This window comes from Aplidium turbinatum, chromosome 5 (assembly GCF_918807975.1).
Source record: "Aplidium turbinatum chromosome 5, kaAplTurb1.1, whole genome shotgun sequence".
NCBI lineage: Eukaryota > Metazoa > Chordata > Ascidiacea > Aplousobranchia > Polyclinidae > Aplidium > Aplidium turbinatum.
The window spans coordinates 31,295,781-31,312,163 of record NC_137476.1 but is presented as its reverse complement, the minus strand read 5'-3'; positions in this window follow the sequence as shown (position 1 = coordinate 31,312,163).

Sequence of the window (16,383 nt, the reverse complement as noted above, 5' to 3'; positions counted from 1 at the left end):
CAATAGGCCTAAATTTATATGTTGTTCACACAAAGCACAAAGTGTATTGTGAAAGTCAAAGTGAAAGCTACACTTGAAAAAATAATTTGAAGTTAGTGGCTATATCTAGGGTGCCATACGGCATACATCTCATTAGTCATTTAAGAACTTACTGTTAGCTTTATTTTTTTTTTGCGAAGATCATCATCCTTGAAGATGGGGGATTACCATCATACAGTATATGGCTGTTCCATGTAAAAAATTATATCTATGGCGCTCTTATTGAGTGTGCACTTAACCATTGGCATGATCTCAAAAGCAACTACCTTTGCTGTTTTACTTTGCAGTTAACATCAGAAAAAGTTTGAAGGGGTAAAGTGTTGCCAGACAAAGAGTTGTATTCCAATTTGAAAAATACTTGTGTTTTGGGAAATTTTGAAATCTTTAGCAAGAAAAAAAAATTAACCTGAAAATTGGAAAAAAAAAGGCGTTAAATTTGTTTTGCTCATTTTTATCGATCAGTTGACATTGGCAAACAAACATCTGAAAGAGGTTTACCCTTTTTGTTGTTTTTTTGCAAGAACCCAGTGTAACGAAAACAGTGTGGTGAAATGATAATGCAATTAAAGAGATTTTTGATAATGAAGGTTTTAACATTTTCCCCAAGTTTGAGATAGCAGCAGTTATTTATCTGGCAACACTGTTATGAATTAAAGCTTTTCTTGTTGATGGGATTACGAATTTGCTATTGACTTTCATGCCTTCATGAGAACATACTTGAAACCAATAAAATGTCTAAGGTTCAAACTTCTTGTAAAATTACCAGAAACCAAATAAAATTTCATTCCAGAACAATTTTCTCGGGAGCAAGTCTTTTAGGCGCAAACAGTTAGGCGCCGGTCAAATAGGCGCGCACTCTGTGGCGTATGGATATTTAGGTGGCAGGTGCGGTGCCCATTCATTTAGGTGCTATTCCTAATAAAGTTTGCAGATTGTATCAGCTTGACAGGTAGGGTAATCCTTTCACACAAAATGTTGTAGCCTATTGCACAGAAAAAATATGTCATGGCTTCAGTGAGTGAAGCTGCTTAAACCAGCAATGCGTTTCTTACAAAATGTTATATTGAACAGAAAAATATATTGTATTTTAATGCGCGTGTTCGGCATTTATTTGTTGTTAGTCCAGGTTTCAAGTTTCCGAACATGACTGAGTTCACTTTTAGTGAGTCAAATAATAACTACACTAAACATCAGTAAAAAATATACCGTAGCCTATATTCAAGCGGGTGGTAGGCTTGAGTGAAGAGTAACTTAGTTTTCCGTCAAAACCCCGACTAAGTTTAATAGCTCAATTGGTTACCGCCCCGATAGCTCAATTGGTTAGCGCGTCACTTCTGGAACGAAGAAGCTTCAAGATCAAGTGGCGCTGGTTCGACTCTCGGGGTGTGCGCTTGAGCAACGCACATTAAGGACTGCTCTCCATTCAGCGGCATCTAACGGATGGAATAGTTCCCCGGCAACAAGACTTCAACAATCGAAAACTTCACTCTGTCAATCTCAGTGACCGGGCCTGCGTCAGTGATTCAAAGCCTCTACAAGTATGCAAAACTGCCAGGATTAAGCTCTGCAAGAAGCTTTCCCAGTCCGAGGATAAAGATTCAATCAATCATTTAATCAATAACGAGCAAAGTCGCACCATTATACTTGCAACTTTTAGCCAGGGTTCATATGCTCTATAGAAAAGTCTTCATGTAGTAGAGCGTTGTCTCATACGTACTTGCCACTTGACCAATCCATCCAGAGTAGAAGTAATTGCAAAAGATAACAGATTAAGTATTTAAGTAAGGTTCCATCTGGCTGCAACCTGTGTTCAGGATGCATAGCAAATGTCCTGTGGAGATGTGGTAATATCAAGAGTAGTAGAGCATTGTCTCGCACCTCATCTCCACACGCGCATTAACAAAACAAACATATTTTTCTGTTCAATAAAACATTTTGTGTGAAAAGCATTCCTGCCAAGCTGCTACAATCTGCAGACTTTACTAGGAATTAGCACCTAAATGAACGGGGGCCACAGTGCTCCGCACCTAAATATCCAGACGCCACAGCGTGCGCGCCTATTTGACTCGCGCCTATTTGACCGGCGCCTAAAAGATGTGGACCCAGTTTCTCGATGCTCATTTTGAATTAGCCCCAGAGTCCTAAAGTTTTTGAGAATTTTACTTTGTTTTTTTTGTCAAACAAAACTTGATTTTAGCATTTTAAGTCACCATCCAGTTGCTTCAAAATAATTATATGCTAGGCGTAGCCTATTTAAAACAATCTTCTAAGTTTTTGCATTTTTATTTAAGCTGGGATACTTGCTGCATTGTATATGCACAAATGTTTTTCTTGTCTACACGTCAAAGTGAATTAATTAATGAAATTGCAAGCATGTACATTGTACAGCAGTTAAAAGGGTAGTATTTACCGTTTTTCATGAAAATAACGTTAAGTGACATGATCTGCGACCTTGATGAAGGAATTTAGGAAATTCACACAGCAAATTATTGCAAAGGAAAAACAAGTGGCTTTTTTTTCAAGGTTGACGAGACTCTTGAAAGTTTATCTTTCTGGCAGTAAACTTATTCCTTGGACTGATTTTGTAACAAGTAAAACATAAATACTTTTAAGCACAACTATATAATTCTTTTTACTACATGCTAAAGAATGATAAAGCTTTGGTAGAGAGTTTGCTTTGTTAAACCATAGGCAGACAAAACAAAGTAACATTAGCAGATTTAACATATTTTATTACAAAAAGAAATATAACATATGTACAGTAGAAACCGCCTAAGTTGACAGTGGCTAACTTGATGTTCCGTCAACTCGACACTTTTTCCATTTTTTAACTCGTTGTTAAAAAAAAAATTAACAATTTTGGATTTTACTATGTTTAACTGATTGCTTTTATCAAAAGTCAATCGTCTAGGATTGCATTTTTCTCTTAGCATTGTATTCCGCCTTTGGCCAGTGACCGAGTTTCTTTTGATTAAACCTCATTTCTCACACTGCCCACATGTCTGGCATTGTTCTTATTCAAGCAGCTGTTGTCTTCAGAAACAAAAAAATGTCTGCTCATTCATAAAAACTCATGCAATTATTTTTCACTTTCAAGACGAGATAATCTGCGATACCTGTTCTTTTTATGGTAGCAACATACTTTCATTTCAAACTCGTTCTATATTGCGCAGAGCCTTCTACTGCAGATAAGCAAAAACACACAGGGTCTGCCTTAGTTGGGTAGAAGATTCATGTTTTGCTTAAGTCGATGTTCTGCCTAACTCGGCGGTTTTTTCGATTCCTTTTCAGGTGTCGAGTTAGGGGACTTCTACTGTTTTTAAAAATAAACTCAAACAATTTCGACATGTACCGGTATTCTGGGTTTTTTTTCAGTCATTGACCAATTTTTTAGCAAAATGTCCGAAAAAATATATAGTCAATTCGGTCAAAATGTCCGAAAAAATACACAGTCAATTCGGTCAAAATGTCCGAAAAAAACAACGTTTCTCAGCAAAACTTAATGTTGTAGCTAGTCAGGAAGTGCAAATTTTGGTTTGTATCAGCTACTTGAAAGAAAATATTTTCATCAGAAAAAAATGACCAAAATAAATGAAAAATGACCGAATTTTTTCAAGTCATTTCGGACAAATGACCGAAAAGTCTCAGCGAAAAAAAAAACCAGCCGGTATTTGTGTCTTCACCAGGAATTTTTTTAAGCCTGCAATATACATAAAATGAAAATTATAAGAAAAATCTGATTATGCACTATAACGACATTGTAGGCCTACCCGTTTTAGGAAAAGGTTCAACAAGGTTTGCAAAAAAAATCTAGCTAAACTTATAAAAAAAAGATTTCATGTGACATTTATTCTGTATATAAATCAAATGTAGTTATTACTATCTGAGGCCTTTACAAATTGTTTCACCTAACGGATCATCAGAAGGTCTGCAAAAAACATGTAAACAGTAAAGAATCGATAATTCTGAAAAGATATTAAATATTACAACTGTAAATTAATCTGCCAAAAAAAATCTCTAAACCTGTACTTCCTGAGGAGATATTAAATATTACAACTGTAATTTAATCTGCAAAAAAACCTCTAAACCTGAATTCCTGAAAAGATATTAAATATTATAACCGTAATCCAATCTGTAGAAAGAAAACTCCAGAATTACTAAGGACAGCCTCCATCCGCCACGATAAAGTTTCAATCAATTTGTCCCAATGGAAACCAAGCAACAATGATGGCAACATCCATGACATCACAAAGAAGCAAAATGCTTGTTATGATCGGCGAATCCTGTAGTAATCTGAACAGAATGAACAAAAATTGTTTTTAAACCTGTAAAAATTAAATGAGTTTTACAACCTGTAAAAATGAAATGAAATTCAATTTTTTCAAAATTATAACCTGTAAAAATCCCAAGGAATTGTGATGATATAACCTGTAGTGTCCTGAACAAATGAAATAAAGTCTGTTTATAAACCTGTAAAAATTAAATGAGATTTATAGCCTGTAAAAATCAAATGAAATTTTAAAAACCTGTGAAAATCAAAAGGAATTTATTTTATTTTGAAGTACTTGAGTTTAAATTTGTTTCTATGACGACATTTGCCGACCAGTTCCGAACGCTTGTTCAAAAGGTGGCCACTATCAGCCTTCAGAATGGCCAGCTTTTCAGCCAAACATAGGCCACAATTGTTACGACCACCACCACTATAAGGCCGAGCACAGCTGTGGATGGACCAAGTTATTTTAGGATCAACACCCTTGTCCTTAAGGTCCCAAACTGCCTTAGATAGTTCGGTACTGTTACGTTTAGACCTATCCATGAAGGTACATTTATGGTTGGAAAAACGTTTTTTAAAAGTAGTTTCGCAACAACCAATGTAATTAAGAACCTTCGGGCTGTTATCAATGGTAGCTTTGTAAACAATGGCCTTCTGCAAGCATTGCCCATTCAAAGGACATTCTGGCCTCACCCTACAATTGCAACCAGGCTGCGATGGTATATTATCAGCCTGCAATATTGCTTTATTGTGGGAGGATATGACGCTTGCAACATTTGGAGTACAACTGTAGCTCAGCTTAATAGTATTACGGTTGAATATTTTGTGCAATCTATGATGGGGTGGAAAGTGTATGGAAACAAGTTTGAAAAATTCCTTACCAATATTGCTATCAACCTGCAAGCTGAAAGGAGGGTTAAACCATAAAATTTTCCGGCTCCTTTTCCTAGATGTTCGTAAGTTATTAGCAGGGTTGTAGCAAACTCTCTCCGCAAAACCACTTTTCAAAAGGGCATTGTTATAAACAGATGCGGTCTTATCATATGCGGTCTTATTCTGTATATATGTATATATATAATTATATATAGGTATTCTGGTTTATTTGAATAAGACCTTTCTGATGATCGAGATTCTATTTGAATAAGACCTTCTGATGATCCGTTAGGTGAAACAATTTGTAAAGGCTTCAGATAGTAATAACTATATTTGATTTAATTATATATATATACATGAAAAGTTTAATCAAATAAATGATTATTATATAATATAGTTATTACTCTCTAAAACCTCTACAGCAGGGGTTCTTAAACTTTTTGAGCCGCGCCCCTCTTTGACGTGCCATCCAAACTTGCGCCCCACCAAACTAAAAAATTAGCAAACATTAAAGTGTAATGACTAGGCTACAGGAATTTACATTTAGCTTTCATCAATGTGAGGGATGTAATTATTTTTCGGAAACCAAAAGTTTAATTCGAGGCTTTGTAGATGATAATGCACACCTCAGATCGGCTTCACAATCAATAAGTTTGTTTCGATGTTTTGCTTTTATGTTCAAAAGTGTAGAAACAACCCCATTTTGAAAAATATATTTCTATGCGACCCCATTATGGGGACATCCACGTTAATATCCCTTTTTAATTTGGAGGCTTTCAGGTTTTCCGCAGATAAACTTTTATTACAAATTAATTAACATTGTTATACATTGTTACCACATTGTTACATTGTTTACCACATTGTTAAACATTGTGATTAAACGTTGTTACCACATGAATCTACGGCAGTGCTACTCAAACGCCGGTATGCGTACCGGTGCCGGTACGCGAGCACTTGGCTGCTGGTACGCGGTCAGGTAGGAGAAATTGTAAATTGAGTAATTTGTTTTATGTTGATCAGAACGTCTATATAATAATTTTTAGGCAACGATAATGTTCAATCTGCGTTCCAAGCTATAGACTGTTTGGTGGCCCGCTACTACGACGACTTTCAGTTAGTTCACTAAGAAATGTTATTTTGAAATTGTTATCCATTAATTCAATGCAAGGAAAAAATGCTTCACTTTTTGCAACAGCAGCTAAAATTGACAGCATGTAACGAAAGCTGAAAGCATGGAAGATTCGAGTCTCGAATAATTGTTACGACATGTTTCCTAAGTTAGCTACCGTACTGTAATTGACGATGCTGGAGACAAGTTGGACGTAAAATGTGTTCAAGATACTGCCACAGAGCATTTGTCAAATTTGGTGGAACGCATTCAACATTATTTTCCGGAACAAAAAGATCCACGAAGAGGAAATGAATAGATTCGAAACCCATTTGCACCGGTAGGCACTTTAACAAGCAGGTTTCTGATAAACCACGAACCAATCAGAAGCTACGCTGTTCATGACGTCTTCCAGGTTGCGTCTTGAAAGAATAAAGGGAAAACACAGAAACGCATTGGATATGCATGCTCATCTTTGAGCGGCATTGTCTTCCATTGAACCGCAATTGGATAAGCTGGTTGCAAATAAGCAAGCGCACACTTCGCATCAAAATTTGAAAGATCATTAATAAAAGTGTTTTTTTACTTGTTTTTTTTGTATATTTGTTACAAAGTAATAATGACTTTGCTCTTGTCTTTTTTTAGCAAATTGACCGGGACGCCAAGTGATGGAAAGTGCTCAGCCGGTACACGACATAAAAAAGTTTGAGTAGCACTGATCTACGGAACCCAACCACTGATCCATACTCAATTAATCTTGCACAGTAACTACTTTAAACTTAGTCTAGGTTCCTTCAGAAACTAGTTGCTAGGCTACTTTGAAATCATACTGCGAGCGGTAAGGTTACTTTTAGTCAGCATGTTACAGGAATGATATTGATAGCGTAACAATGCATCAATTGTTACGATTGGTTATATTTTATCGTTCGACATTTCATACCGACGGTTGCGGTCAATTGACATCATGGCAAGACTACAACCTACCGGCACTAGACTAAATTAAACTATTTCATTACAGCTCCAAAATTTCATTACGCGACGTTTAGTCACATAGTTTGACATTGCTTGCGCCCCCCTTGTGAACCTTTCGCGCCCCCCAGTTTAAGAACCGCTGCTCTACAGCATCGAGTGGGATTAAACACAAACTTAACAACTAAAAATGCAATTAAAAAGCACATCGCCTTTTGTGTAACGTGCACTGACAATGTCTCGATCGACCAATCATTTCTTGAGGCAGATCTGAATTTCAGACCAAGATCACGGAAGCCTAGAGAATTAAACGCAATAATCCGTCTCTCAACAGGCAGTTATTTGCCAGTGGTATGAGTTTCCTTTTGTGTGTGTTCTAATTGTTTGCCACATTCCTATACTTTACACCTCATGCAATCTGTCTCCCGCCATATTATTTATATACTTGTAATCATTCTTGTATCACTTGTTCAGTTTGTGCTTTTTAGTCTGGAGTGTCGTTACACTTATAGTGTATATATAATAGGGTGGAGTGAAAAAAATTTTTTCTTTCAAATCAAAAAGTCTAGTTTACCAAAATTCGGTGTTGACCCCAAAAACACCTTCAAACACAATTTTGGGTCGGTGCCCCCCAGGGGGTGCAGGCACACCCCCCTAAATTCGAAAAAACCCCAATTTTATAAAAAAAATTAATATCTCATTAACCACAGACGATAGAAAGTCGGTTGATGGCTCAAAATCATCAGAAGGTACAAGTTTATATTACTTTTAAGAGAAGTATTTTTACTAAAAGCACTATAAAGTGGTCATTTTTGCAATAATGTAATTTTAGTCGTAAATTTACGTCAAATTTGGTCGATTTTGTAAATTAAGTTAATCTTTGTGCTTAGTATGTGTCATAGAAGTGAAAAATCAAGCAGATTCATTGTCATTTAACAATATGAATATCATAAAATGGTAACTGTAATGCAGCGTTCGCTCTAAGGTGCAAAGTTGAGAAATTATTTGAGCAATTTTTTCCTTGATTTGAAAAATGTGAAGATAGATTTGTGTGAAATTTTGGCATATTACTTCAAAAATTCGTGTGTTGAAGTAAAAATATGGGCACAATTTTTCTAAAGCAGAAAAAAATACGTTGGGCAAACTTGTACTTTAATCTACTTTGGGAAAACACTTACTTTACAATTTTCTTAGCGAAGAAAACTGCTGTAAGAAATGCACTTAACTACAGTGAGCTGATGTAAAAATGTTCAATTACGTGTAAGTTATACGACCAAGTTCAAATTTATCATAAATCAAATTTCAGCAAATTGTTCATCAGACATTAAATTGATTTTTGGTATTGAAGCACGGCATTAGCATACGAGACTTAATTTTTTGTCTGATCATGCCATCTCGTCTGTGAAAACCTTCAACGCTTGCAGCAGCTTCAGTTACCAAGTGCACATGCCTTTACACTGCCTGGTTATGGCAGGGATGGTTTAGCTCAAGTTTATCTGTGATAATTTGTTGCACAGCTTCATTCGTCATGTTCCTGACTGCAGGCGGCTCGTGAAAATCGGAAAGGTCCAAACTTGACATATCGTAATAGGCTTTGGCTCCCGCATCTAACTTCGGAAGAATGAACTTTCGTATCTTAACTGAACCACTTTCTTGATGGATGCTTTGAATTCTGCTTTGAAGAATTTTGTTTATTGCAGTGATACGAACGCTTCGGTCATCATCTCCCAGCATTGCCAAAATTATGTTTTTATGGTGGGCAAAAAAAGCATTGTTTTGCAAAACTTTAAGTCCAACGTTGTTTACCAGTACATTTGGAAAATGAAAAATGGCATTTAGCATAAAGAAAAAAAATTTGGACGCGTCTGTAATTCTATGATGATATTTGATGCGGAACCAACAGGGAAAATAGACTCGAACAAGGTATTCAGTCAAAGTGCGCGAATTCTTTGAAGGCCTCTTTTTGAAACGTAATAACGTAGGATTCGACATCCTAAGGTCCACCAACGGGAATGGCATTATCCACCAACTTCAAGGTATTTCAAATCCTGTGTAACAACGCCTGTCATAACAGCTTGACACATTTGCATAGCATAATACTGATCACTGCTGAGACTTTCAATTACTTCATCAGGAAGAATAGGAAATTCGTCATTTAAGATAGGCAGAAAATTCGCCACAGCCCAAGCTGACACTTTTCCATTCAATTGCTTGCCAATTGTTCCAGAAAACGATTCTGGACCACTTGTTGAACCATCTAATTCTTGAAATATATGCCTTAGAACCAGAGGGAGCTCATTGAGATGCAGCAAGCACACCACCCATTGCAATGGACGCCCAAGCTTTTTTCAAGGGAAGTAATGAAACCAGATTTTTTCCCTGTCATAGTTGCTGTTCCGTCTGTCCCAATGATGTTTAGCTTGCTTTCCATTGCTGTGCCTTCAATTGCACCATAGCCTACACGGCTTGAGCAATTTGTTGACTAGTTCCATTTTTTGGTGTGATATGAGTGATGTAAAATTCAAAGGGTTCACCGACAACTACATAGTGCTCTTCAATGATTCTGGTTCGATGATAGTTGCTCCCTTGTTTCACACTGGTAATGGTGGCATACTTTCGTCCATCAACATAAAGTCCATCCACAATATCGAACTGCAATTCTTCTTCCTTCTGAATTTCTTTTCTGTACTTTTGTCGTTCTCTCCTTAAGTTACTTCGGTCAATAACTTGTGATTTATCAATGTCAGTTACTATACCAAATGCTTTGAGAGTGGCAGTAGCAATAGCAGCACCTGCTTTATCCAAAATTCCAAATCTTTCACAAGTTATTGCTACTTCTTTTAGAGATGATCGGTTTTGTGTGGTAGATTTGGTTGGCAATATTGACAAAGCTGAAGAACCTCGAGCACGTAATTAATCTGAACAAGTGAACATAGATTGAAATAAACTTACAATTATTGAAGCTACATCCTTGCCTAATCATAACAGATTAGGACTAAGGGAGTCATTAACAATGCGGTTTTGTAGCCAAGCGCCACTGTACGCATTTACACCGTACTAAGCTTAAAATATCAGCTGAATATACAAAAATCGACCAAATTTGACGTAAATTTACGACTAAAATTACATTATTGCAAAAATGACCACTTTGTAGTGCTTTTAGTAAAAATACTTCTCTTAAAGGTAATATAAACTTGTACCTTCTGATAATTTTGAGCCATCAACCGACTTTCTATCGTCTGTGGTTAATGAGATATTAATTTTTTTTATAAAATTGGGGTTTTTCAAACTTTAGGGGGGGGTGTGCCTGCACCCCCTGGGGGGCACCGACCCAAAATTGTGTTTAAAGGTGTTTTTGGGGTCAACACCGAATTTTGGTAAACTAGACTTTTTGATTTGAAAGAAAAAAAATTTTTCACTCCACCCTAATATATAATCAGGTTTATCTTAAAATTTTCATTTTATGTACATTGCAGGTTTAAAGTAATTCCTGATGAGGACACAAGCACGTGTCGAAAATGCTTGAGTTTATTTTTAAATGTTATATTTTGTTAACACGAAAGCAAGGAAGTTTCCAAAAATATTTGATAAAACTACCATTCAACGTTTTATATGCAGAGAAAACTTTTTCTCGAATTGTTGAAAATTTCATGATCAGATCACCGCTTCAATGCATGATGGAAATCTACAGATAAATCTGCATCAGGCATTTGTTGTATTTGCAGTGGCAGTGGCTATTTGACGGCGCCGGTCTTTGAATCTGAAACACTATTTGACCGGTCATGACGTCACTATATAGGCATTTTTTTCTTTTTCTCTTTCTAAGCAAAAGACGAGAAGAGTGCCTATATAAGTTCTAAATTCAACATCAATGTTCAACTGATTCTGTGGCGGGTAGGATACGTATCGGGCTGGTGCTCCAGAGGGAATGAGTTCGATACTACGCGGAAGCTTTTTAATTTTTAACTAAATTTTGACCCGAAGTGACTCAATCGTTAGGCTTCTGCATTTTTGTGGTCAATTATTGAGTAGCCTACAGCCCATAATTTGAGTAGCCTACAGCCCAATTTTTTATGTCTTTTCAAATACCGGTATGAGTAATAAAGTTGGAGTTTTTTAATTTTCTTGAATTTAAGAATTTCTCTGGATAATTTTCCGTTCGTCATAAGAGGATGTGACCGTGTTTGCCGAACGACGCAAAAATGTAATGACCAACGAAAAACTATGAGGAACGGAAAATTACCCAGAGAAATTCTCAAATTCCAGAAAATTAAAAACTCTAACTTTATTACTTAATTTTATTTTTTAATTTTCTTGAATTTAAGAATTTCTCTGGATAATTTTCCGTTTGTCATAAGAGGACCGTGTTTGCCAAACGACGCAAAAATGTAATAATAAAACATAAAAATAAATGTGAAATGTATGTAAAACGCAAAAATATAATAATAAAAATTAAAAATAAAAGAACGCTTCCACGTAGTATCGAACCCATTCCCTCTGGAGCACCAGCCGGAGACTTATCCTACGCGCCACCGAATCAGTTGAATATAACTGCTGAATTTAGAACTTATAAGTCTACTTGCTGTTCATAATAGTTGTCATGAATACATTTCCACAGTTTCTATGAAATGAAAAACCAAATTTCAAAGCATAAAGTACGTTAATAATAATTCAAAGATAATCAAGGTTTCCTTATATTTTTAATATGGACTAATTTGACCAAAAGTTCAGTTCAGTTTATTTTTTGTTTTGTTGGCGAAAAAGAAAGACACAAAAAGCAAAAACACAATAAACACAAATTATTCGCACAACAAGGATGGCAGCGAAAGACCAAAAGGTCACCATAGTCAGTTACCACCCAAACATTTAAACAAAAGACACAAAATTAAGAACATTAACACATATATATATATATATATTATATAATATATAGCACAATACCAGCACTTTACATAATACATTAACAATGGCATAACACAGGGCAACATAAAAAAACTGTGTGGAGAAATAAGCGGATGATACGTTTCAGGAGTGATCATTGTACAAATTCTTTAATAAACATTTATATATATTTGAATTTAAAACATTATAAGACTTTTCTTTTATTTCTTTTGGTACTTGATTCCATAGTTTCACTCCATTAAAACATAGCATCTTCTTACCAGAGTTTGACATTGTAGAAGGCAAATATAAATCATTCTTTTGGTTCTGACGGTTTTATGATGGTGAATTTCGTTTACAAAAATAAAGCAAAATTATATACGCACTCTTCTCGTCTTTTGCTTTGAAAAAGAAAAAAAAAAGCCTATATAGTGATGTCATGACCGGTCAAATAGTGTTTCAGATTCAAAGACCGGCGCCGTCAAATAGCCACTGCCAATAAAATACGTTAAATCCGCTAAAGTTGCTTTGTTTTGTCTGTCCATGGTTCAACATTAAAAAGTGTTTCATAGCCTTTACTTAGCTTCTGCGAATGAAAAGATAAGGCTCCCATCACACCAAGCCTTTGGCACTAATGAGTAGGGTGGTGAGTAGAGTGCATCAGTTGCCCCTTTATTTTTGAAAAATTGGAAATTCAACTCGGCCCTTAGTAGTTTTATTCCCATTCACCAAAAAAATCATAGCCAAAATTTTATTGAATTTGAACTTCATTAAAGGGGTCAACAGTGAACTCAAAATTTTGGAAAATTAATGCATCTGTTGTCACAGTATGTAAAGCAAGGTAAGGAAAGAAAAGTGGAATTAATACACAGTCACACTGTAACTTCCATATGGTTATGTGTCATAGCAGCTTCTCAAGCTGTTTAAATCGTAAATCAGTGTGTACATAAAACAAAATATAAGAGGTGGAAATGTTGAAGTGATGTCATTAAAATTAGAGAATTGCACGTCAGTGAAGCACTCGACTACTGACTATGTTCCAGGCCTGTGAAATTGTTACATAGACCAAATTAAGTTTTAGTAAAGTCTTTAACTAAGCTCAGACATGCACATATTTCAAAGCAAACTGAAAAGTTCACACCAACGTAGTTATATACCAAATTCATCATTTTTACAACGATTCAACATTGTCGAACGTTGAAGTTGTGCAACTATGGTCACTTCGCTCAACTGAATCGATGTAAATGTTAAGACTGTCTTATAAAAGTTAATTTACGTTGCTGTTATCTATCTTCAACCTTCTAGCTTCTATCTATATTCTATCTAGCTAGCTTCGAGAAACCATTAAGCAAGCATAACCCTAACTAAACAGCAAACGAATCAAATTATCAAACAACGGTTATTTCAACTGCATATTATACAACGACTAGTTTGTTGATTGTTCAAAGACAATAAAACATTGTGACGTACAATGGGCCAGATTGCAGGGAAACTCCACAACATGACCGACGGATATTCACAAAATAGCTTTAAACATCAAACTTTGACTTGGATGTTGACCCCCTCAACCAACTCCAATTGACAAAATATTTCACATCCTGTGTTTTTTCATTATTTGGAACAAAATTACCAAGGGCCGATCAAAAACTCCAACATCGGGGCAACTGATGCACTCTAGTGGTGAGTTCATTTCTTTCTGCTGCCTTTGCTTCAGCAACTATGCCCACCCAATTTATTTCACCTGGGTAGAGGTAAGCGGTGTTTACTGTTTACCAAGTCAGCTTAAGCAAGTTGTTGAACCAGGTTTGCATTATTAGAAAGCTAATGCCTTATCTGCTGCACCATTCCATATAATAACCTTAAATCATGACATTATCATTTTCAAAACACATCAGTCTCACTGTTTGTTGTGTTTGTAATTTACTAATCACAACATTTCAACAAGCAGGAACCAAAACTTCACTCTGTCACTCTTAATGACTGAAATTATGATGAATAAAATTATGTACCGTATATAAATTTGACAGAATGTTTTTACAATCTGGGCATCATTCAGTCACACACTAACAAAGTGACGTGAGTTTTGTATTAGGCACGCAACTTACATGTGCAAAACTTCACCAATCTTCTAACATAAAATTAAACTTAATTGCTTACAAATTACAATTACTAATAGACTAGCTCAACAACAGTCCAAAAATTGAACAGAATGTATGCTATTTAAAATCCGCTGTTATCTGGCCATGAGTTAGTCACAAATAGAAATAGCATAAAAAAGCTGAATGTCATAGTATGATAATAAATAATTTAATGCCAAGTAAAAAGAATAAAGTCATTTCGATTTAAAGTGGCTTTATTGTCACTTTCAAAATGAGCAGCCTATCATTGGTACCCGGTATGTACGGTATCTGTTGCTTGATTCCCAGGTGTACCATAGCTTATCTGTACCATTTAAACTGCGGATTACTTTGTTTTTGCATTATTTAAAAACAAACTGTAGATAAGCTATGCTTTTAATAGCCTACTTAATCTACAACATTTCGTTCTACCCAAATCAGCACTTTAGAATTCATTCTTAAAAAACAGATGTTGACTAGAAAAACCCATAGACTACTGTACAACATTTGGTGTTTACAATTCTATGGCCTACTAGACGTCTAGCCTTGTCACTGGCCTGGCTTGGGAATTAGACTAGTCTAAAATTGCTAGTTTTGTTTTGACAGTTTTTCAATTCAGTTTCTTTTTTGTGTGTAATGGGAAGGCATTAAGATTAGGCAATGCATAAAAAAACGACTCAGTCATGGACTCAATAGCAGTAATACCACTCTTGCAAAAACCAAACCAATTTAAGAAAATAAAGTGGCAACACAAGAATAGTTTATTATCTGCACACAATAGTGCTTACAAAATCCAAACTTACAAAGCCAGGCAAAGCCTGTCCAGACATGAAATGCTTGACGATAGATTTCGCAGGAAAACTGATAAATGAGGTGTAACGCCAGGTGATAATTTCACTTCCGGTACTTCAGAAAAAAAATACAAAAGGAAGAAGCTTCGCCTTTAACAAACAGTGGAGCAAAAATGAAATGTCTCTTGACCACTAGATTGCAAGATTTCGTCCACTTTTGCGTTGGTTTCGGCCCGGGTTTCGGCAAATTACTTACGAACAATCTCGAAAGGTTGTTGAAAGGCTAACTATTTAAAGCACGACAGACAAATTTGTATATAGCCTACGTAAGCTACTTTTAATTAATGGCGCCTTTTGGTATGTAGTATTTAAAATTAGAGTGCATTCCCCACTCTTGTAGTCAAATGTTGCGTTGACAAACCAAAACATATGGAGGAGGTCTAAATGTAAACTATAGCACATAATCATTCAATTAACAAGAAAAAAAAAAAAACATTCCCGTATTCAAAATCCACATTTTTTTCGTTCAGCTTGTGCTTCTCTTTCTTTCTTGTTACTTCTATAGGCCTAGTCATGTTCTAGATCAGAGGTTTCAAATGCAAATTGCTCTCAGGACCAACTGAATAGAGCATGCGGGCCGCATGTTTAAGTCCCTTGTTCTAGAATTTAGCCTACTAGCCTAAAGTGACATCGTCCAAGCAAATGAACTGATTGCCCACATCAAGATAAAGCAAAAGTGAAGAAGAGTCCGATTTCAACTAAAAAGAAGACTTAAGCGTTAAGCCTAATTTTAAGCGTTTCACTTATTAACTCCATTTCTGACATAAAAATGTAGGCTAGTTCCGGCTCCGAAACAAAAATAAGAACGTAGGTTGTTATGTCCATAACCACAATATAGGCCTAAATAAAAAATTTTAGAATAAAATTGGCTACAATGGAGTCTTCTCCAACAGTTTCCTTCAAAACAACGATAACTTTTCCACACAAAATCCCTTGCTGCTCATTATTTCACTTCTAACAGGCGAACCAACGTCTAGACCAGGGGTGACGAACCTTTTTGCGGTCGCGGCCACTTTGTCAATTACACATGAGATATCGGGCCACACAACGTTTTAATCGTAATCAACTATGAAATATTTTAGAAGCGACTCAAGATATTATTCATGAAAAGTCGTCCTCGTTGTGTGAGCGTCTGCGGCCGAGGGTCTATCCTTTTACCACCCCAGATTCACGATGTTCCCGAACTACAATGGAAGGCTACTAGAGAGCACCCAGTCTTTGGTTTCACCATCCATGACGCGCAGACCTTCCACTCCGTTAGGTGGCTTAAAG